The 23,843-nt window shown below is 40.1% G+C and overlaps 1 protein-coding gene across 1 annotated transcript in view; it reads right to left on the reverse strand.

The window, feature by feature from the left end:
• Positions 1 to 21,532, reverse strand: part of WIPF3 (WAS/WASL interacting protein family member 3) — an 82,310-nt gene extending 60,778 nt beyond the window's left edge. Inside the window, exon 1 of the mRNA XM_067561980.1 lies at positions 21,301 to 21,532. The gene's annotated coding sequence lies outside the window, so the exon portion shown is untranslated. The remainder of the gene's footprint in view (positions 1 to 21,300) is intronic.
• Positions 21,533 to 23,843: the final 2,311 nt, after the last annotated feature.

Raw genomic sequence — 23,843 nt, forward strand, 5'->3', positions numbered from 1 at the left:
GGGATTGAAAAATTGGGTCAGCAGAAGTACCCTTTGTAATCTCTCTCTCAAATACATTCAGAGATCATGTCTTCTAAAAATGTTAATATTTTTATTGTTGGTGAATTTAAGTATTATTCTTCACTTGTTCTTTTTGATCCAAATCCCAAAGTCTTTTCTCATGATCTACTTGGGAAAACCCTTCACGACTTCAGTATAGCTGCAGTTAGGATTTCAGAACTGGACCTATAGTAGTGAATAAATAGCATATACTGCTATATTTCTGTGCTACCTAGAGTCTTCTTTGCATACTTTTAGGTTGTTCTCTGGTGTGTCTATGGGAGAATGTATTATCATTGCATAGTTAAGGCACTAGATTTGGCTTCAATTCCTGGCTCTGCCATTCCCACAGGAATTAAGAGATCCAGGAGTTAAGGTGTGTCAATTGTTTCAGTAACAAAGAAGTAGCAATTAGATAAACTGAGGCATTTTTACTCACAATAAGTAGATAGAGATTTTAATTCCCCCTTTGCATGTGCAAATACTCTATTTGCATGGACAGTGACAGGAACTGTGTATGCAAATGTGTGTGGATATCAGTGGGTTTGTTTTTTAAAATCTGTCCATAAACCTGTTTTTGGTACTCTTTGTGACATATCTTGCCATTAGACAGCTAGATTTGAAAATTTTGGCCAAAATACCTGAGGTAGAAAAACACTACACATGGCTGCCCTGGACTTCAGCATGAGTACAGGTCTGGCTGCAATAACTACAAAATAAAGAGATCTTTCTATCTTAACAAGAAAAGTGGAAGAGGAAAACACGGTCTTGAAAAATGCTGATGTTTGTGCCCACAAATCATGTTGTACTGCTTTAGTAATACTCCCCCTAGTGGAGATTAACATGTTCCTGTGTCACATAATATAACATTTAATGGATATCGAGAATTTGCCTGTGTGGGTCAGATTGCAGGATTAGGGCATAAATTTATCAAAATATGTTTACATACTGATTTGCACATGCAAATATTTGACTTTCACACAATATTATGGTAACTATGACTACAAGTTTAGATCCATAAACATGCACCTAGTTCCAAATCTTGTGTCTCTCTGCCTTTTTTTAAAAAAGGGGGTGTGTGGAATTTGGCCCTCTGTATCTTTAAAATCAACATTTGAGCAAACAGTTAGTGAAATCGTTCCCAGAGTCTCAGCACTTAGCTACAAAACTCTGGAACAATGTACCACTAACACACTTGCTTAACAACAAAAAATTACTGCATTAAATTAAAGATATACCTACATAATTGCAGTCTTATGAACAGGATCATAATATTAAAAATATTTTCTTTACAAGTGTGATATCAAAACATCTATATTAGATCCTTATTAGTGAGACAGTGAAGAATCATAGGCCAAGAGAAAGATGGCTCTTGAGGTGGGATTTTGAAGTAGTTATGGAGTCTATTAAGTGGAGAGAGACTATTCCAATTAATGGGAGCACTGAAGGAAAAAGAGGAGCAGTAGAAAATTTGATATTTGTGGAATATGCGGAATGAGCTGGATAATAGGAAGAGGTTCTGTCAGGGACACAAGGAACATGTCCATTGAGTGTCACAGAGGAAACAACCATCCTGAAGTCTGAAATGGACAGGAAGCCTCTGTAGAGATTTCTAAGAAGAGGGTGAGGCAATTTGTTCCAGCATTTCCAGATATAAGTGCAGGATGTGATCTTCTGTAATTTGGACAGATGGTGAGGAAGGCATAAAAGAGGTGTGCCAGGTACTGAAACCCAGGTGCACACACCAGAACAATGAGGGCCAATGGCAGAAGAGGGCCTGCTGTTTGCTAGAAGAGAAGAACAGTTAGGTAAGCAGGAGATGGAAAAATAATAAATGAGCACGTTTAGGAACAGTTCTGATTTTCATTGCTTTCCTTTTCTGTTCTGAAATAATGCCCTTTTCAGGTTGTACTTTCAGGGCAGAGAGCTAGCAGATTAGTGGAGGGGAAGAAAGAATCTAACTTTCTACCTTTTGTTTTTTTATGAAAATATTTATTTCCTTTCTCCCTTCAACTTCCACATCCTTCATCACTGGACCTATTTCTCAATTGCTAGTCATGATCCTAACTGCAAAAGATATCACTCAGACAGGGCCAGATTTAGTATATTGATGCAAACTGTTTCAGACCCCATCTGCTGTAATGAGAGTTGACACAGTACAGCTAGAGTAGTTGGAAATTATATACCATGGGCCCAATCTTACAAGTTGCTGAAGGCCTTGGAACCCTTTGGACTTCAGTAGGAGTCAAGGGCATCTCACAGCCTGGACCTTGTATTTACTGACATTCTCATATCACTAAATGTAAATATCCTTTCCATTATAACAGAGCTTGGCAACATAGTTGCCATGTGGTTAAGGAGCCGGAACCTAGGTCCAGATTTTTATTTTTTGCTTTTACTGGCATATTGACAGCAGTTGTGGCAATTAAAGATGTTCCCATGGAAACAGCCTTGATTTGGTGATATAACATCAACTTGCTGTTCTTAATCTATGATGTGCTAATTAAAATAAACTCTTACACTATAGATTCCATTTAGTCTTCAGACATTTTTCAAGACAGTTGAACTGGTAGACTCTCCCTTTTCCTTCTGACCATATCTAGGCATAGACCAAAGAGGGGGTTGAATCAAGTAGGCACATTTACTTTTAGCATAATTTATCCTTTTAAATGCAGCTGTGTTCATAAAATCCAAATGTACTTTTACAGCTAATAGTTTTAACTGTCTTTCAGTGTTTTTTTTTAAACGGAAATGTTTAACTATTACATGCCACTAAGGAGCTGATTCTTTGCCCAATGTTTTGCAACATCTTTCATCCCTGGATCTCAAAATGCTTTGAATTACGGCAAAAGATGCTCATGGCTTTTACTTGAGGAGTCACTGATATTTAAGCACCCAGGAGGAAACTCTCCCTAGAATTAGTAAGGATGCCATGCAGTACATGCCCTCAGAGGGCTAAGGATATGGTGTGGGTAAAAACGTTCATCTTCCTGATGAAGTGTTCTTTGTATTGCAGAGCAGGTGCACACGAGGAGGGTTAAATGACCAAGCCACCTTTTCCAGACTATGTGGTCCAAGAAGAGCCTTGCACTAAGGTTAAAGTGCAGGTATTTGAAGGATCAGAAGGGATGCAGAGAGTGGATGGACACAGATGGATCTGTTTGAGTTTTGTCTGAGCCTGGAGAGCCAATGCAGCTCCTTCTTGAGACAAGGCAAGGTTCAACCCCTAAGATTTCTGCAAGAAGAGGTTGTTGTGTAGTTTGCTACCACCCCTGTGCAAGGAAACAGGACTTGTGTACATTATATAAACAAATAACAGTAAGAAAAATACTACATCACTGCACCAAATAGGAAACTGACCCACAAGGCCCTGAAATCTACCACCACTTGGCAAAGGGGCTACATTATAAATGACTATGATGGAATGCAAAACCCCGGAGGTACAACCTGGGAGCTGTGAAAGCGCTGGGTACCCTTATCAGCTATTTAGCTTGAGGTGGGCTCTCCATTATACTCTGGCTGATGACACACAGACAGTTTTTCCAGACCCTGTTATCACCCAACCCGACAGCAGATGGTGTCACACCCCCAATTGAGTTATCAAGAATGCTCTCTCTGAGCAAACAAGGATACAAGCACCTGCCAGTTTGCCCCCAGCTCTCCCAGCTTAACCACATAGCTCGCACCCCAAGATAATACTGTCTTGTGCTAGACAACAATTTGTCTAGCACAAATTCATTAATAAGTCCACTTCCTCCTTTATATGAGGAAGTCATGCATCAGCTTTTGTCACTGAGCTAAGATTTCTACAGACTTCAATTCAAAAACACACTGGTTAAGATAAAACATAATACAAGTTTAACTACAGAAAAATAGATTTTAAGTGATTATAAGTTGAAAATGTAAAGAGACTGGAAATAATTACCAAAGAAAATAAAAAATAAGAATGCAATCTAAATTCTAACAGGATTTGAATCTAGAAATGTCTCACCCTGAGAGCTGGTACAAGCAGGCTACAGATTTTCAATTCACACAGGCAGAGACTGCTTTCCCTGTCTGGGACTCCCCTCCCCCAGTCTACGGTTCTTTCAGCAGTTTCTCCAGGTGTTTAGCTGTGGGGGAGCGACGTCAAGTCATGATGTCACTCCCCTTCTTTTATAGTCTTTTCCAGCTTGCTGGACCAGTTGATGCTTGTGATCTGGGGGAGTCGTCCTCATTGGTCAGTTAGTCTTTCATTGTATACGTGCTTTCTTGGTGAAGTCTCTACTGTAAACAGTGGAATCTATTAGTGGACTCTGTCCTGCTAGTGGAATCTATCCTTGAATGTGTGAGAGAAAGTCATTAACGCTGTCTGGCCACTCCATTGTTGTGCCTGAAAGGCTGTTAGTGGGAGCTTCCCGCCATGCAACATGTTTTAGTGTCATTTTCAGCAATATTTTAATAACTTCACACACTATGGTAGCACATACAATCCAACAAGGTATTAATGTTCAGCAAGATCAAGACTTTTAAAATAATACCACACAAGGCATATCTTCTGCAGAACATATCATAATTACATGACACTGGTGAATATGGAGTTTCTGGGGTGTTGTTCTTAGGCACAGAGTATCACAATGACTTATGGCACCCCTGTATGTAGTATAGTTATAGCCGTGACACCCTTGTGAGAAAGGGAAGGATTCAGACCCATTTTTACAGAGGAGGTAGTGAACTCAAGTCACACAAAGTTGGGGACAGGACTCAGGAGTACTAATTCCCCAGTTTCCCTGCTCTAGACATTAGCTCAGACTCCTTTTCTAGTAATTTAATATTCTTGTCTATATGTAGAGCCTGGCAGAAGGTAGGTTTTTTCATCCCACAAAAATTTTCAACATTATATGAAAAATTTTCCTGGGACAGAGTGTAAATCTTGAAAATTTTCATGAACCAAAAATATATTTTGTTCAGGGCAAATTGAAGCCTATTGTTTCAATTTAAAGTTTCTCTACTATAATTAGTTTGTATTTGAACAAAAAGTTGCTTCAAACTGGAAAAATTGAATTTCAAAAATGTAAAATAAAAATGTTTTGATGAAGAAATTCTCCCAAAAAGATTTTCATAAATCAAAAAACATTCATTGAAATTGTCAAAACTGAAATAACATATGGGAGGTGTCAAATTGGTATTTTCTCTCAAAAAGTCATTTTGTTGGAAAATTCCAAACCAGCTTTTTTTAAAAAAATATTTACTGAATCAAGTTGAATAAAGTTTTAGAGCACACAGGACCTCAAATGCTACAATCAAGTCACTTAGAACACAATTGAATTGCTTACATGCAAGCCTTTGATTGTAGAACAAGCTGCATACACACCAGAATCAACCAAATGGTCTAGCTGTCCTGCATCTCCCCAATATATGCAATAAAACAGCACAGGGTGTGAAGGCCACCCAGGTGAATCCCATTAGTACCAAGTTTATTGGGGATAGTCCATTTAACATGGGGAGCAACAGATAGAGCTGCTGATCCATGTTTGAATGTTCTACAGCTTCTGACATTTCACACTGTAGTATGGACTGAGACCATGTCAGCTGGTTTTGTATCCACAATAGGTGCACATGCAACTGCTGTGTAGTTGCTCTTTGTTGCAAGCTTGCGGTTGAAACCAGTCCAAAAATGGAATCACTTGAGTAACAATATCCGTATCATTTGGTATTGGTAGGACATCACAAGGTAATACTCTTAAAAAAACACCAGAAGAGATCTCAGACAGGTTCATCTGTAAATTACAAGAGTTTATTTTCCTCAAGTGCTTTTTTCATGGTGAGCTGTTTCTGGATATGTTCTAGGTTTTTTCAAATGCTGCACACTGCATAAGAGACTCTGTTTATCCTGGGAGAATAAATGACTTTTCTTTCCCATACTCCAGTGATATTTCTTGTGATTATGAACTATTTGTAGACTGTTCTTGAAATACCACTCTAGCCACTGGATGGAATTATTATTTACATCAGTGGTTTCCATGTTGATATGTATGCTCTCTCCTTCATGGGTAAGATTTCCACAGCATGAGGAACACACCTTCCTGGAGCTTACTTCAGTTTTTGCAGCACTAATGATGAACCATCATAATTGATGCAGAATCCATGAAGGTGTAGTATTAAATTAAATTGTGAGACCCAGACTCAAGATGTGGCTATGCAGCAAGGCTTATGTGCAGAGGTGTCAATTTTAGAACTGTTAAATACTATGCACTCTGCATTTGAGAGGCACCTTCTCTGAAGGTCTTCTGAAGGATGATACCCATTGCTGGTTGAATTATATGCCTCTGTGTAGCAACCAAAGGACAAATTGCTGCACCAACTGGGCACAGAAGTAGCTGACTTCTAAACTACAATCACCTGGCTTTGGATAATATTCTGAAACTTTCATTTTGGCTAATACAGACTGAAGGGTTGAAGAGGCATTATACAAAACCACTTGTTCATCTGAAAGCTGTTCGTCAGGCTCACTCGCCAGGAGAACATCCCCAAAACATTTGGATGACTTAAGTTCCTGATTCAGATTGCTGGCAGCTTGAATCATCAGCTAATATTATTGTGCTGCATAGAGCAGTGGTAGACTTGCCTTGTCCATAGAATGAAATTGAAGAATCATTGTCTTTCTGGTCTTGCCTGTATTTTGCTACTGAAATAGCTTGCGGTTTCTACATCTGAGAGAAGTAAGGTTGTATATGTTTGTAGCAGCTTGGACAGGATGAGATCATTGTCTCTCTCGTCTATCAGCCGATAAAATGAAATGACATAAAGTGACTATTGTTGCAGTGTAACTAGATGGTTTTGCTATAAGATTCGTTTTACTCAAGTAGGAAGAAAGGTAGATTAAGAGATAAACTGCACTCTTGGCAATTAAATCTTCCACAGATATTATGCACAATAACGTGTCATCTCCTCTTTGGAGTGCTGCCTCCCTTAGATTGGTTGCTCTCTCAAAACATTTCTCTTTTTCCTCAATCAAACAAACAACGTAACAGGACAAACTGCTGGAGAACTGTTCTGGTGAATATAAAAGCAGGTGAACACAACTGAATCTGATCAGATTCAGAGTCTGTTTTGTTTCCTGGGTTCAATGCAACTCTAATGTGTCAAAGTCAACTTGCTTGTGTATTTCTGAAAGCAACCCCTGTGATAGAGTATTAGATGATATACAACCAAGCTAGAAAAATTCATCCAGCAGCAACCGATACAGTTCATTTCCCCTGGTTTCTGCTGCCAGCATGACAGAATTCTGTCCAGCACTGGTGGCTTTTGACAGTTTTGCTTTTCTTATCAAATAACATATTTTTCAAAGTTTGCTGAGAGCTTTTTCCTCCTTGATGTAAGCTTTAATGGTCTTGTATCCTCAATATCTTTATACTGTACCTTCCTGAAGTAAGTTAGCATTTCCACCACCACTTTTCATGTTGTACAACTATACAGACATATCTAATTAAGCATAGAGTATATCTGTTAGTTACAAAATTTCCATTTTTGTTTAGTGAGTACTTCGATTGAAACCCAATATGAAGCTGTTCTTTCTAATACTGACCTATGCATAAGCATCACTGAATTAAAAAGCTAGTTTCAAGAATATTTCAAAAGCTAGTACTGCATGCATAGGCAATTACAGATTAAAACCTTCTACCAGGCAGACTAGATGCTATGTTGTATGTAGCAAAGCATTACAGTCAGAAGTCATATACATTTATATCTACTCACTATGCAGTACAAACTGTGCGCATGCAATCTACTGCTACTGGTGCACAACTTTAAGTGTGAGACTGATCTGGTCAGCAAATTCCAATTTAAAACATAGAAAACTATTATAATCACTTGTGAGATACAATTAAGAATATGTGATGTGAGTATATTTCACATTAGTACATTGCAATATGTTGATATATGCCATTTTTGCTACATGTTAAACAGGTTCATTATTTTCAAAATGCTTGCCCATGCAAACCCAATAAAAATCTTTTAAGACATTGTCTTTTGGTAACCGTGACTACTAAACACCACAGTAAGGCATTGAAATTAACTTAAACAGTAAGAACTATAGTCAGTCATGTTGCAGCATTTCTGAAACTGCAAAAAATAAATAAATGACACCCTCTCATTTGGTACCATTGTTTCATCTCACCTACAAGCATACCTCACCATTTGACAGCTCCACATCATACCTCATCTAAATGTACATAAAATAAGCTTTCAAATGATATATGTTGTGGATGCAGATAGGGTGGGTACCTTAAACTCCAAAACCATGGCCCTTTTTGGAGAATGGCTTCATAGCTATATCTGAATAACAATGTTTGGCCCATGATAAATACATTAAAAAAAAAGTCTAACTCTGCTGCACTATCTGGATCCATTTTGTAGAAAAAAATGCCCCAGTGTGTGTGTGCAAAAAATCAGAGGCCATGTTCAGGTGAATATGAATGGGATATAGAGCCTTTCACCTCTTGGTCAGTGATTCAAATCCAGTTCATAGTTATCCTCAGATAGCTGGTAAGTGGCCCAGGTGAAAAGAGTTGGTGGTAGAACTGGTTGCAAAAAATGAAACCATTTCTGGTAAACTTTCAAGATGTTAAAGTTTGTTTGTTCCCGTGTCTTCAAAAGACATTTTACTTTAAAAAATTCCACAAATGTTAATTTCTGAAGATTGTTTTAGAAAGTTATTGAAATTTTGGAAACTTCCAAGAAAGAAAGCAGAGGATTTTTCATGAGAAATGAAAAACATGGTCAAGTCACCAAAAAAAAAAAAGAAAAAAAGAATTAGAAATAAAAAGCCATTTTTCAGCAAAAAAAATACTTGGAACGTTTTCAGCCAAGTGGTCTCTACAGCCATATTGCAGATGTTGGCAGTCTCAACAGAAAGGCGTGAATAAACATGAAAAGTAAACTACCCACTCACTCCTACAGCTAGTCCATCCAGTTGGCAGGGACTCCTCGATCCTCCCCATGACATACTTAGGTTGTGAACTGTCTAGGGCAAGAACAGTCTTTTTTTATTCTGTTTGTACAGCACCTAGTACAACGGGGTCCTGATCCATGACTAATTCTCCTGGGCACTATGGTAATAAAAATAAAGGTACAAGTATTATTGTTAAGACATATTCCAGTGTCCAGCTGTCCAGCGCAGCAGCCCATTTTACAAGTATGAAATGTACTTGAAAAAAACAAAATAAAAGATTAAATAAAATTCAGTCTGGTTATTTCTGAGGTCAGTAAAGTCACTGTATGGGTAGGTATGACTCACCATTAATCAAACTGCCTCTGGATTGTATTAAGAGCAGGCCCCATAGCAGAAACTCTTTCTGCGAAGTCACTTGAACAATTTCAAATTTCCTTTTCCTCTACAATACACCATAGAAGGCTGATGCCAAACTCCACAGGTGCTCAGCACAAATGAACCCAACACAACACATTTAGGCAACTGAATTAGTCTCAATACAGAGGGCAAAATGACCTTCCTGTAGAATCATAGCCAACAACTGTTGCTAGCAATCCGCCAGCACCTCTAGATTGCAGTGGCTGCCAAGTTTACCCCAGCCAAAGATAAAGTCACTAACAAAACACCATCTAAAAAAAGTTTCTAGGCAACAAGGTCATCATGTTTCCACTGATTATGTCCTTGTCCTTTTACCCAACTGCTCCTTTTTGTTTTAACAGCCACTTTCTGCCTTTGCCTTTCCTTCTATCTTTCCCCTGGCACATTATACATTTTTTCTGTTCTCCACATGGGATCCAGACTTCTAGGGTGAAATTCTGGCTCCACCTAAGTCTACGTCAAAACTACAGCTGATTTCAGTGGGGTCAGGATTTCACCCTGAGTAAACCCCACTAATGAAACAACTACTTTTCTTGGTGTGGGTAATGATGTTCCTTATCTCTGACCACACTCTCAATTTACCCTATAGTGGCTGGTCATCTCTAGCAGTTCTCTGCTCTAATTTATATCTGATTGCTCCCTTTTTCTCATTTCAGTGAAATCTCTATAATTTTCCCTTACTCTTTTTATTATAGCGCACCTGAATGACCACCTTAACTAATATTTACCTTTGCTATAATTTATTTCTAGAACAACTCAGAGTCATTCCTAGCTTGAACCTCAGATATCAGGGATAAAACCAACTCAAAAGGATTTAAAGACTGAGTTAATGACGCTTTAATCTCCTATCAGTTTACCCATCCAGACAATCTCCATATTCCTATTTCTCTGATTCACCTTTCATTCAGAAGATAAATTTGGTCTTGGTCCATAAATCTTGGAGTCGTTTTTGACTCTAAATTTAATTCTCAACACCTCCATTCTCTGCAGTTCTGCTTAGTATCTGCTCCAGCACACAACTAGAGTTTATCCTCACTTACCATCTCTACTAAAATCCTTATCCATTTAATTTAATTTATATAAATCACAATTCTGTAAGCTTCAGAGAACAGAGAAGGTTGAGGCAAAACTACTAGGGCCAGAAAAATGAGATCACACTAATAATCTTTTATTTATCTCCAATGGTTTTCTGTCCATTTTGGAATCTAATTCAGTTTTACCTTCCTGTTTTTCAGAGTTCTCCATGGTTTTGTTGCACTCTATAATCTGAACTAATATCCATCTACTTTAAGGGCTGCTCCTCCAGTCTTAGCCTCTTCTTAGTCCTTTCCCAGGAGACTCCACTCTTGGGTATCATTATTTCCGTTGTGCTGGTTCAGCTACCTAAAGCACTCTTCCTCCATCCCTTTAAGCTGCTAAATCACTCCTCTACAGTTAGCCTTTAAAGTCTTCCCTTTCACTTCACTTTGACTGTCACTGCAAAGCACTTTATGATATTTTGTACAAAAAATCCAACAGTGTAGAAACCTATTGAATTGCCCTGTTCATTAAAGAGATTGGCAAGAGGAAGAGTTTTAGTAAAGCAGAGAAAGAAATAGGCCTGAATATAAATAAATCTATTCCTAAACGTAGCGAATCCCTTTTTAAATGAAGGGATGCTGAACAAATGAAGCAGTTAAAAAGAAGAATTGCTGGTAGACATGGTGACAATAAAAAGGGTGTCATTTCTTCTAACATTCAGCCACCAGGACCCAAAATATTTGCCAGCAATGAGAGACTAGTCCAAACCAACTCCCCAGATTTAGTGTCCCCAGATTTAGCGTTCACACTTTCTTCTATAATGAGCTAAAATCAAATACCAATCCCGAAGCCTGAGGGACTATCTCTACAAAACACATGTAGAGGAATCTTCTCTCCTATCACTGACGGGCAGTTATTTAATAACATACAGCAACACTGCAGAACAGTTTAGACATAAAGATCAAGAAGGTTTATGGCTGGCAGAGGTAGGAGCATCAAAATACTGACCATTCGGCCAAATCTGCAGCAGCTAACCACCTGTTCAGATGTACTTGGTTCCACCACAGAACATCTGTAAAATCTGTCCTGAAGCCTGGAAATCAAGTCCTGGCTTTCAGTGAGGTTTTTATTAGTCTCAGACAGGCTGGTCACAGCACATTATCAGATCAGTGATCAGAAAACAGGTCAGATTCATTACTCCGGTACTGTAGAATCATGGTGGTGTAATCCATTGAAATCAAGTGAGTTATACAACACAAAACTAAAGTGTATTCAGATAACTGTTGAATCGGACCCAGTAAGGGGATCCTTATCCATTGGACACAGCTGCCAAAATTAGTTATTTTCATCCTGTTTCCCTGTGCAAAGAAATGAAGTATAGGTTAATCCAGCCAGTTGGTGTGGAATCAGAGACTTTCATTACTCTTTGTTTAAAATGTGTATAAAAAAAGATAAACAGGTGAACAGACTCTCCATTACTGTTATAAAGGTGTGTCTCTCTCTCTCTCTCTCTCTCTCTCTCTCTCTCTCACACACACACACACACACACACACACACTCTCTCTCTCTCTCTCTCTCTCAAGAGAGGCTGGTCTTTATTTCCTGCCTCAGTCACACAATGTGATTCAGGTTTACCAAAGGTTAACAACCCTGTTACATGTGAGTATCTACAGACCCCAATGGCTACTGACACAATTGTTACCGTATAAATGAGAGTGAAGGCAAATGGTGAGAAAAATCACTTTTTGTACCGTTTTTCACAACAATATATTCATTTAAATTGAGGGGGGCAGGGAGTGGTTGTGGCAGAATACCCCAGCTCATTTGCTCAGCACCATGGCTGAATTTAATTGGCTTGAGGTACCCAGATTCTGCAGAATGCAAATGTAACCTACTGGTGAGTGTGTTAGAGGTCCCTCTCTGTGCTGATCAACAGAGGATATGAATGGCCATGACCTTGGCTCTTTACCTCAAGCTATAGCAACTCACACTTTTAGCTCTGGAGGTCCCCACCTCAATTCCTGCTGTCAGCTAATATGGTAGCCATGACACAAGCTTGTATTAAAAAATAAGACATTTAAGGCCTTTATAGAATTGTGAAGACAGCTTACTAGATGTGACCAGATACAGCCTTGCCTTAGGCAGCCGCTTTGTGAGTGCTTTAAACTACCCATTCAGTTCATCAAGGTATTAATTAATTTAGTTTTTGCAATTGTGTGCCTAATTTGTACTCTCAGTTACTGCCACTTTAAGGCCTGGTCTACATATAGTTTTTGTACCACTTTAACTTCACCAGTGTAGTAAGGCTATGTATATCTACATGATAGTCTATGTCAGCATAACTTATATCACTCAGGGGTGTGCATAAACCATCCCCCTGAGACATAAATTACACTGACATAAGCATCCATAAGCGCAGCGCTGTGTCGGCATAGAACATCTTCACCAGACACGTTGCAGTGGCACAGCTGCATTGGAACAGCTGCGCCACTGTAGCACTGTACATATAGACATGGCCTAACTAGTTAAAGTGCACAAGCTCTGCAGTGTGGACAGTTATACCTATATAAAGGTGCCTGTATTGGAATAGCTTATTCCCCTCAATTTTGCAGTTATACTGACAGAAGTGTAACACTCCCAGACCCAGGACTGTTTGAAACAGGAACATTTTATGAAGCTTTTGCCATAAATGAAAAATATCCCAAAAAACAAGCACAAAAAATCCAGCTTGCACAAAAACTATTTCAGGAGTCCTACAGGAGCACACCACACTGCTGGGACCACATCCCTGCTCGCTGGAACTGGGTCTCCTCTGATTTTGGCAGCAGAGTTCCAATCCTCAAAGGGACAGGGTCCAGAAAAATATAGCCCTGACATTCCATCCAGTTCTTAAACAAAACATTTACGTGAAAATATTTTTACATACCTATTTTAACTTGAGTGTCGTGTAAGTACCTGTATACCAGTATAGCTCTGTCCACACTAGAGAGTTGTATTGCTTTAAACTGCCTCTGCAGAACAAGAACTGTTTAGAAAGGCCCTAAGTGATTTTGAATGCAATAATAACTTTGCTAATGGCCAAATTCTGAACACAGAACCTGTTGCTAAACCTACTGAAGTCAGTAGAACTGGATCAGGCCCTTAACCCTGTTAAGTCAACAGAAGTTGGACAACATAACTGAGCCAAGGATTTGGCCCTAAAAATAGAGTGACTAGGCACAGGGCAAATTTTTATACTTGATCTTTGTACAAACTTTCCTTGGGGCCTGATCCTGCAAGCTGCTAAGCACCTGCAACTCCTCTCCGGATGAAGCCTATTGTTATCAGGGGGGCAGATCTGCTGTGGACTGACAGTTGTTCATGGTCCTAACTTTATAGGGCCCATGGTTGTAATGCAGCCCTCTTCAGAGAATGGAGTTAGGGCCCCCCTCACTCACCATATTTGGATGAGGTTCTTTCTTTCCAGAGCGTCGGAAGATACAATCACTTTGGTTTTTTTCCATTTTTGCGGATGATCGCAGTAAGCAGTCCAGGTGGTAGCTCACATCACAGTGAATTAGCAGCAGGAACATTTCACAATAACGTGTTGTATGGATCACTGAAGATTTAAAAGGCTGTCTTTGTTTAAGCATTCAGGAGGAGGCCACAGTTGTGGCTCAACAGTATGCTTGCCTTCTATTAGAGAATTTGTGTATGAGAGAAACTGGAGATTTCCCACTCCAACCCATGACTATTATATAAAAAACAGGGATAAACAGGAGAGGATTAATGATTATGCAAGTACTGCATTTCACATAGGGTGAGATCCCAAGTCACTTTTCCCCCTAGCACAAAGCAATAGGTCCCAGGTCTGAGGGGTGCACTGTAACTCAATGGGAATAGAAGGCACTTAGCAACAGGCAGGAGTTGGTCATAAGGAAGAACCTGAGACTGGATCTCTGGGCTTCTTAAGCACAGTCACTGTATCTGTGCACTTTGTGAGTGAAGCATGCACATGCCAGACAGTACACATTTTAATTTCCTGTGGGCCACTTTTTTTATTCTGTTAAATAGGTTTTTATTGCATTTCTTCAGTATGAAATCCAGAGGAAACTTTGTGATGTTAAACACTCCAGAACGCAAAATGAAAGGAACATTAGTTGGTAAAATGTTGCTTAAATGGATAGTGTTGTAAATAACACATGATATTCATGTACCTGAAACACGAAAGAGAAAAAGAAGACAAAAAAGACAAAAAAAACCCTCAGTGCTTTGATTCTATGGAGGAAACAGTGAAAACTGATTATATGCATTTAGCCAGTTGTCTCTGTTTGTGTGGATCTGTCACAACTCAGAAATGAAAAAATATTAAAAACCCAAGCAAAGAAAAGGAAAATGTGATTGTAACACCACATTTGTGGCTTTGGATTAGAAGCACTGTCAGGGTGACTTAGGGGTAGGTGTAGTTTCTGAAGCTACTTTTTAAACTCACTTTTTACAGCCAACTAGATTTCAAGTTGACAGTGTCCTTTTAAGGATCAGTTAACTTGCTTGCTGTTGTGTAATCTGGCTCCTTTAAATTCAGCACAGTTAGTGAAAACAAACTAACTATTTACCATACTAGTCTCCCTATTTTCATTGCAAGACTTACAGTCTAGATAATGTTTACTAGTATAGAGAAGAGTTGTGATTGCTTAACAACAAACAAATTAAGTGATATATAAAAAGACAACTTGAAATCCAGCCACTTAGAGTAAATGTGCTAAAATGGAAATTTGCAATGGATTTTCTTAATGACCATGAATGAGTTGTATCATTCCATTTACGATCACCATCTTGATAATTAGCATCAGTAACTGAAGCAGTGTCTCATTTGACTTTTGACTGTTTTTGACAATTTCTAATGAAGTGTAATGGTCATTCTGAGTTGTCCCCTCATCATATGCATATAGATATTTGTAATAAATTCCAGAACTGTTTACATTTTGGGACAATCCCAGCACATAGTAAAACTATCTGCTTCATTGCATCCTTTCTAGTATTTACAATACGTTTATAGGGCTGAATATTTTGATCTGCACAAACATTTCTAAGCAAGATGATACACACATATCACTGATTTGCCTCTAACAGTGAACAAATAAAGCAGCACTATACTAGCAGCATTAATTCCCTTAGACCACTAGGTGGCATTCACTTTTTAAAAAGTTACCAAGGATAAAGTACAGTAACTGACTATCTAATTTTCCAAACCTCAAGAAGAGCTCTGTGGAGCTCAAAAACTTCCCTCTTCCACCAATAGAAGTTGATCCAGTAAAAGATATTCCCTCACCCATCTCTCTTATATAAATTTAAGATGTATACAATGGATACATCTCCCTTCAGTATGACCTCTCCCTACTGAACAACAGCAAAATTGATCTAAATGACCACAAGAACAGCCATACTGGGTCAGACCAATGGTCCATCTAGCCCAGTATTCTGTTTTCCGACAGTGACTGGTGCCAGGTGCTTTAGAGGAAATGATCTGAACAGGTGATCATCAAGTGATCAATCCCCTGTTGCCCATTCCCAGCTTCTGGCAAACAGGCTAGGGACACTTCAGAGCATGATTTTGCATCCCTGCTCATCCTAGCTAATAGCCAATGATGGACCTATCCTCCATGAACTTATCTGGTTCTTTTTTGAACCCTGTTATAGTGTTGGCCTTCACAATACCCTTGGGCAAAGAGTTTCACAGGATGACTGTGTATTGTGTGAGGAAATACTTCCTTTCGTTTGTTTTAAACCTGTTGCTTATTGATTTCATTTGGTGACCCTTAGTTCTTGTGTTATAAAAAGGATTAAATAACACTTCCATATTTATTTTATCCACATCAGTCATGATTTTATAGACCTCTATCATATGTCCCCTTAGTTGTCTCTTTTCCAAGCTGAAAAGTCCCAGTCTTATTAATATCTTCTCATCTGGAAGCTTTTCCATGCCCCTAATAATTTTTGTTGCCCTTTTCTGCACCTTTTCCAATCTCAATGTATCTTTTTTGAAATGGAGTGACCAGATCTGCATGCAGTATTCAAGATGTGGGCATACCATGGATTTATAAAGAGACGATATGATATTTTCTATCTTATTATCTATTCCTTTCCTAATGATTCCCAACATTCTTTTAGCTTTTTTGACTGCCGCTGCACATTGAGTGGATGCTTTCAGAGAATTATCCACAATGACTCCAAGATTTCTTTCTTGAGTTGTAACAGCTAATTTAGACCCCATCAATTTATATGTATAATTGGGATTATGTTTTCCAGTGTGCATTACTTTGCATGTATCATTGAATTTCATCGGCCATTTTGTTCCCCAGTCGCTCAGTTTTGTGAGATCCCTTTGTAACTCTTCACAGTCTGCTTTGGATTTAACTATCTTGAGTAGTTTTCTATCATCTGCAAATTTTGCCACCTCACTGTTTACCCCTTTTTCCAGATCATTTATGAATACGTTGAAGAATACTGCTCCCAGTACAGACATATCATAAGAACATGAGAATGGCCATACTGGGTCAGACCAGTGGTCCATCTAGCCCAGTATCCTGTCTTCCAACACTGGCCAATATCATCAGGTGCTTCAGAGGGAATGAATAGAACAGTAATCATTAAGTAATCCATCCTGTCAGCCATTCCCAGCTCTGGGGGACACCACTATTTTCCTCTCTCCATTCTGAAAACTGACCATTTATTCCTACCCTTTGTTTCCTATCCTTTAACCAGTTACTAATTCAGAAGGGGACCTTCCCTCTTATCCCATGACAGCTTACTTTGCTTAAGAGCCTTTGGTAAAGGACCTTGTCAGAGGCTTTCCAAAAATCTAAGTATATTATATCCACTCAATCACCTTTGTCCATGTGCTTGTTGACCCCTTCAAAGAATTCTAGTAGATTAGTGAGGCATGATTTCCCTTTACAAAAAGCATGTTGATTCTTCCCCAACAAATCATGTTTACCTATGTGTCTGATAGTTCTGTTCTTTACTATAGTTTCAACCAATTTGCCTGGTACTGAAATTAGGCTTACCAACTTGTAAGTGCTGGGATCACCTCTGGAGCCTCTCTTAAAAATAGCATCACATTAGCTATCCTCCAGTCATCTGGTACAGAAGCTGATTTAAATGTTAGGTTACATACCACAGTTAGTAGTTCTGCAATTTCATGTTTAAGTTCCTTCAGAACTCTTGGATGGATACCGTCTGATCCTGGTGACTTATTACTGTTTAATTTATCAATTTGTTCCAAAACGTCCTTTAATGATACCTCAACCTGGGACAGTTCTTCAGATTTGTCACCTAAAGAGAATGGCAAAGGTTTGGGAATCTCCCTCACATACTCAGCCATGAAGACCAATGCAAAGAATTCATTTAGTTTCTCTGCAATAGTCTTCTCTTCTTTGAGTGCTCCTTTAGCATCTCGATTGTCCAGTGGTCCTCTGGTTGTTTAGCGGCTTCCTGCTTCTGATGTACTTAACATTTTTTTTGGTGTTATTTTCTCAGTCTTTGGCTAGTTGCTCTTCAAATTCTTTTTTGGCCTTCCTAATTATATTTTTAAACGTCACTTGCAAGGGTTTATGCTCTTTTCTTTTTTCCTCAATAGGATTTAACTTCCACTTTTTAAAGAATGCTTTTATGCCTCTAACTGCTTCTTTTGCTTTTTGGCCCTCTTACTATGTTTTTTAATTTGGGGTATACATTTAAATTGAGCGTCTATTATGGTATCTTTAAAATGTTCCATGCAGCTTGCAGAGATTTCACTTTTGGCACTGTACCTTTTTATTTCTGTTTAACTAACGTCCTCATTTTTGTGTAGTTCCCCTTTCTGAAATGAAATGCTACTGTGGTGGGCCATGGTATCTAGACCATTGCTGACCATCTTCTTGACCTGTAGTCGGCTGACTCTCAGCCTGGTCTCAGTGTAGTCTCTTTGGGTATGTCTACACTGCAATAGAAGAGCCACAGCATGGCTACAGCTGATCCAGGTCAGTTGACTCTGCCTCATGGGGCTAAAGACAGCAGTGTAGATGTTTGGGTTAGATCCTGGGCTCCAGCTCGAGTGACTACACTGCTATATTTAGCCCATGACCTGGGCTTTGAGACTTGGCGCCACAGGTTTTTTAATGGCATTGTCGACATACCTAGTGGGTCTCTTACCCCTTTGTCCCATACAGGAGCCCCCACTCCTGGGCAATCTCTCTGTCCCTGGCAGGAGTTCATTTAACTCCTGGGGTCCTTTCTGAGTCCAATGACTTCTAGCCCCTGGCTGCATGCCACAGGGCACTGGCTGGGCTCCTTCCCCATATCAGGTTTGTAGTGTCAGTCTCCCTAAACAAGGAGGGCAGGGGAAGGAAAGGCTAGCCACTGCCGCCAGCTAGACTCCCCTTGCTCCTGGAGCTCATTAGCAGTTCCTAGCAGCCTCACTTCCTGGGCAAACTTCCCCCTCTCCTTGGCAAGTTTCACTTTTTTAAGCTCCCCTTCTCCAGGCGGGGAGTGTTCTGCAGGGTCACGGACATGTCGCTGCCCAAGTGTGGAAATGCTCATTAATCTTTCTATCAGTGGGATAGGGGCATGTTCCAGCCCAGACCTCATGTACTTAGTAATACCTGGAATAAAGCAGGAAAATGTCAAAGCACAACAGGCTAACATGAAACAGGATTTTGTAGTCTGTCAGTCTTGGTTTATTAATAAAGGACATGTCAAGGGACCATATAATCTATTCTGGTCAAACCTTTATAAGCTTCAATTTGTCTGCAATTTCCGTGATCTTGGGAGAAGCAGCTGCCTCTCTACACTGTGTAATTTAATTCAATGTCTTTCAGAAATAATTCTTTGAATCAAACCCCTAACTCTATAAGATCCATTTTGAAGTTAGTAATAAATGCTTTTCTTGGAAGAAGCGATTGTGTTGACCCCAGCAAATTTGTGCATGAACTAACATTATTATTCTCACTGCATATTTACTTGCTCTTTAAAGAGACTGTAGCATGTCCACAGGTCCCAAACGTATGCTAATTTGCTGTAGTAATTATAAAAAAAAAATGTGGATATACCTAACTGAAATTATCCAGGTGATGATTTAGATAAACTAATCTCTCTCATTCTCACATCTCTCTGATTTTTGTCTCTCTTCCTTCTATACAGCAAATGGTGTAATACTGAGTGAAATATATAAATATCTTCAAAAAAAGAACATTTGATTAATAAAGACTAAGCCAGCAAAGACTTATTAGCTGTGTGAATCCACATGGTCGGTAAATTTAATTTAATTCTACAATACTTTAAAATCTAGACCACATGCATTCCCACCCTCCAACTATCTTGACTACACAATAGGCAAGGGCAGGATACATTTTTCTTTCTTGCCTCTGTAGTATTACCCAGATCTGAAAGAAAAGAGACCAGCATGGTTTTACATTTGCTGGTAATGTAAGGTGGCGTACTCAGCAGCTATTGCACCCCCTTGTGTCAGGGTACAATACTGCAAGGAGCCCTTGTCTCTAGCACCTCCTGCAAGCCACCTGCCTCTCACCAGGTCTTCTGTGGCTTAGCCCCCAGACGAGTCTCAAAGTTCAGCCCCTTTCCAGGATAACAAAAGATCCAAACTGAAATGTCACATGACATCCCAACACAAGAGAGCCTTCAGCCCCCTTCTTGGGCTTTCCTCCACCCATCCTTCAGTGTCGGTCTTCAACCCCACCCTGGGCTTAGCATTCCTTCTGCTGGCTTGCATGCCCCTTTCTCAGAGACTTGTACGGAAAACCAAACCCCACTCTCTTCCCTGTATTAAGCAGCTAAGTCTGATTGTTCAGATGTGCTACTGTTTCCCCAGGCTGCTTCTTAAGTCCAAGCCCCCTTGTGCTGCTTCCCCACCGCTTGTGCTTAACACAGCTGCCTCTTGGTTCTCAAGCCTGACTTCTGTCTAGACCAGTGGTTCTCAACCCATGGCCCGCTTGCAGCCCAGTGAGCACACAGCTGCAGAGCACGTGACATCCTTAGGTCTGTAATTAGGGCAGGGTGAGGGAGACACCTGCCTCGGGCACAGAGCCAGAAGGGTGGGGTGCAAATATGGGGCGGTGCAGGATCAGGCCCAGCATCAGCTCCCTGGCAGTATAGTTCAAAAGCTTGTCTCTTTCACCAACAGAAGTTGGTCCAATAAAACATATTACCTCACCCACCTTGTCGCTCCTGTTCTTGATTAGGCATTGTTTTAGATTACCCCTGCCTAATAAAAATGTTTGTCATTAGTAACATTTGTCCCTCCCCCTGAAAAAAATATAAGTGAACATATTAGGAAGAATTTTTTTTAAAAAAAATGAATCAATGATCAAAATATAAAATGTGGGGAATAGTTGTCCTGCCTGCTATATGTGCATTGCTGTATTAGAGGTTTCCAGTTATCCAGGGCAATATAATAATAATTAGTATTAATCCTGAAATATTAACAAAGAACACTGACAGCTTCATTTGATGGACAACTTAAAGATTCCAGCCACAGCCCCACAAATGAAATGCAGATTACATGCCAAGTGACTACTACCTTTCCATAACCAAAACGGCGCCTATAAGAACATACCCATTTCCTTGTGACAACAATTAAATATTAGTGTATGGTTTTTCACTGAACAAGATAAATGGTTCAGCCTGCTTCCTAACAACCGCAAACAAACAAAGCATGAGCAAAGGTTGGCACCACACCCAGTTACCCTTTAGTTCTTTTGTTTTCTTATTAGTTAGTCCGGTTAGATTTGAACAGATTGTAAGGTATGTTCTGTAAGAGAGTACAAAATAGCGATCACAGTACACAAATTGAAGAGTCTGATAATACTGACTGGACAAGTGTCTTTAGAAAGCAGATGCCATTATACCTTACTTACCTTAAAGCAGTGAGGGGACAAGTGATCCTAGTCTTTTGATGTCACAATACAGTCAGTATTCAAGGTATTAGACAAGCAAAAGCAATAGTGAAAGCAAGTTAATCCTAGTCTCAACTGGAAACTTTGTTGGGCGGGGTTCCTGGACATCATAGTCTTTCCCACACTGTTTCACCATTTGCAATAAATTATTAGAACTGCATTATTTTCTGCTGTATGTGTAACCTCATTGAATTCCTGCTCACTGGGATTCAATAAGAAAGAACCTTTTGGATGCACCCTCCTAAGCAATCATTTGACTAGCAGCCAAGAAACTCCTGCCTTCTAAAGGTAAAATGGGAAGGAACCAGTGCCTGAATCAAGCAATCCAATCACTAATTGTTACCAAGCTGCTCTTCAGGAAGTGCCAGCGAGTTAACTCGTTAGGAACCAAAAGTGACCAGGCATAGTGATGTCAGGACTCAGGGCCTACAGCAGAGCCAGTCTTCAGGCAACCTGATGAGTGCAAGCTGGCCTGTAGTAGTAGTAAGACGCCTGATAGGCTAAACTACCTCGTTGGTTGGAAGAGTCAAGAGTCAGAACAGCAGCAGCAGTTCACTAGCTGCTTAAAGCAGTGGCACTCAACTTTTCCAGACTACTGTACTCCTTTCAGGAGTCTGATTTGTCTTGTGTACCTCCAAGTCTCAACTCACTTGCAGATGGAATAGTGCTTATGAAAGCTTTTTTTTCATTTTAAACTGGCAAGTCTTCAATTCAGAAAGCTTTCTTTGAAAAAATTCTACTGGCTTACCCACATGCATAGGGGGTTTTGTCTTCAAATGTCGTTGCAAACGCACCGGCTTCATACTGTTATTTAGTAGCGTTTCTCTGCAAAGGAAACAAAGCTTGAGGCGGATCGCTATTTGTAGGTGTGAATCCAAAAGCCATATATTCCTCGCAGAACTGATGATGGTTTTTTTTTTCCCAGTCATTTTCAATTTCTTATAATTTTCACTGTCGCCACTACCGTCACTTCCAGCTCCTTGTTTTAAAAACTATCCATTTTTACATCACAACTACCTACACACCATGACAGCTTCAACCTCATTAACATGCTTGCACACATCAAGTAAATGACATAAAATACACATCTAATACAGTGCGTATATGCACATTACGTTACCATATAATATACTATATAGAGCAGTACAAACAAATTACCGGTATTGTCTGCATGAAATTTCAGTTTGTACTGACTTTGCTAGTGCTTGTTATGTAGCCTATTGAAAAATGAGGCAAATGTTTAGATGAGTTGACAGGCTCACTGGAAGACCCAGGAGTATGCGTACCTCTGGTTGAGAACCATTGGCTTAAAGCATTTACCCATGGGTGAAGCAGCTTCTGTGCTAGTATGTCCCTGCCCCGCTCCAGGCAACCCAGCTATGAGCCTTGGCTCAGACGTCTGACTTTGGTGCTGACATCAGACCTCTAAGGATGTCTACACAGCAACTAGACACCTGCAACTGGCCCATGCCAGCTGACTCAGCTTTGCAGGGCTCAGGCTGCAGGGCTGTTTAGACAGTGCTAGCCCATTGGGGGCCCTAAGCAGGAATATTTTTGGGAGCCCCCCCACACATAATACATAATAGAAAGCGAATATAGGGCCCCCTTGAGCTGCATGGGGCCCTAAGCAATGGCTTAGTCTGCTTATGCCTAGCTCTGGCTCTTTCATTGCTGTGTAAATGTCTGGGCTCGAGCTGGTATCAGGGCTGTAGGACCGAGCAAGGTGGTCCTAGAGCTCGGCTCCAGCCTATGTTGGAAGTCCTGCACAGCAAAGAAACAGCCCCCTGAGCCCGAGTCAGCAGGCAAGGGCCCGTCACGGGGTTTTCTTTGCTGTATAGATGTACCCCAACTCTAGTTCTCACCTTGGGCTATTATCCCTAGCTACCAGCACCTGCTCCAACCACTAGGCAAGACTGCCCACATCCATCGGTGGCAAGGGGAACCCAGTTGTCAGGCCAAATTTTTAGGGCATGGAGGGTTCTATGTGCTGGGGGATGGGGATGGAAGGACTTCTCCCCATATGGCCAGTGCAGTCTGGATTGCCGTAGTCCCTTCATCTGCTGTGTCCCACCCTGCACAAGGGAATGGCCAGCGGATCTGCATGGTTCTCTCTCCACACACATTAAGCCGCTACAGTGGAAGAAGTCCCCTAAGAGCATGTGTCCAGGGGGCCCCCCCAAATAGCATGCTATACCAGGGATACACATGGCTGGGCAGGGTCTTCACTACAGCTGGGCAGCACATTTCAAATTAACATTTTTTCCCATTGAAAAATGACCCTTCCCCTCCCCCCCATTAAGATTTTTTTACTTTTTTAAAAATTGCCATTTTTTATTAAATCTAAAAAAGAACTTTTGGCGCTTTTCATTCCCCTCCCTCCTCTTTTCTCCCTTTCTCAGAAGCAAAATGGAAAAAGGAAAACTTGGGGGGAAGGGAAGGTGGAATTTCAAAGCCAATAAACATTTTTGCTTAAAAGACTAAATAAACCAAAAAAAGTTCTTTTT

The sequence above is a fragment of the Emydura macquarii genome, unplaced genomic scaffold, assembly GCF_026122565.2.
Source record: "Emydura macquarii macquarii isolate MOO-44397 ecotype Brisbane River unplaced genomic scaffold, CSIRO-AGI_Emac_v2 contig_2422, whole genome shotgun sequence".
Lineage (NCBI taxonomy): Eukaryota > Metazoa > Chordata > Testudines > Chelidae > Emydura > Emydura macquarii.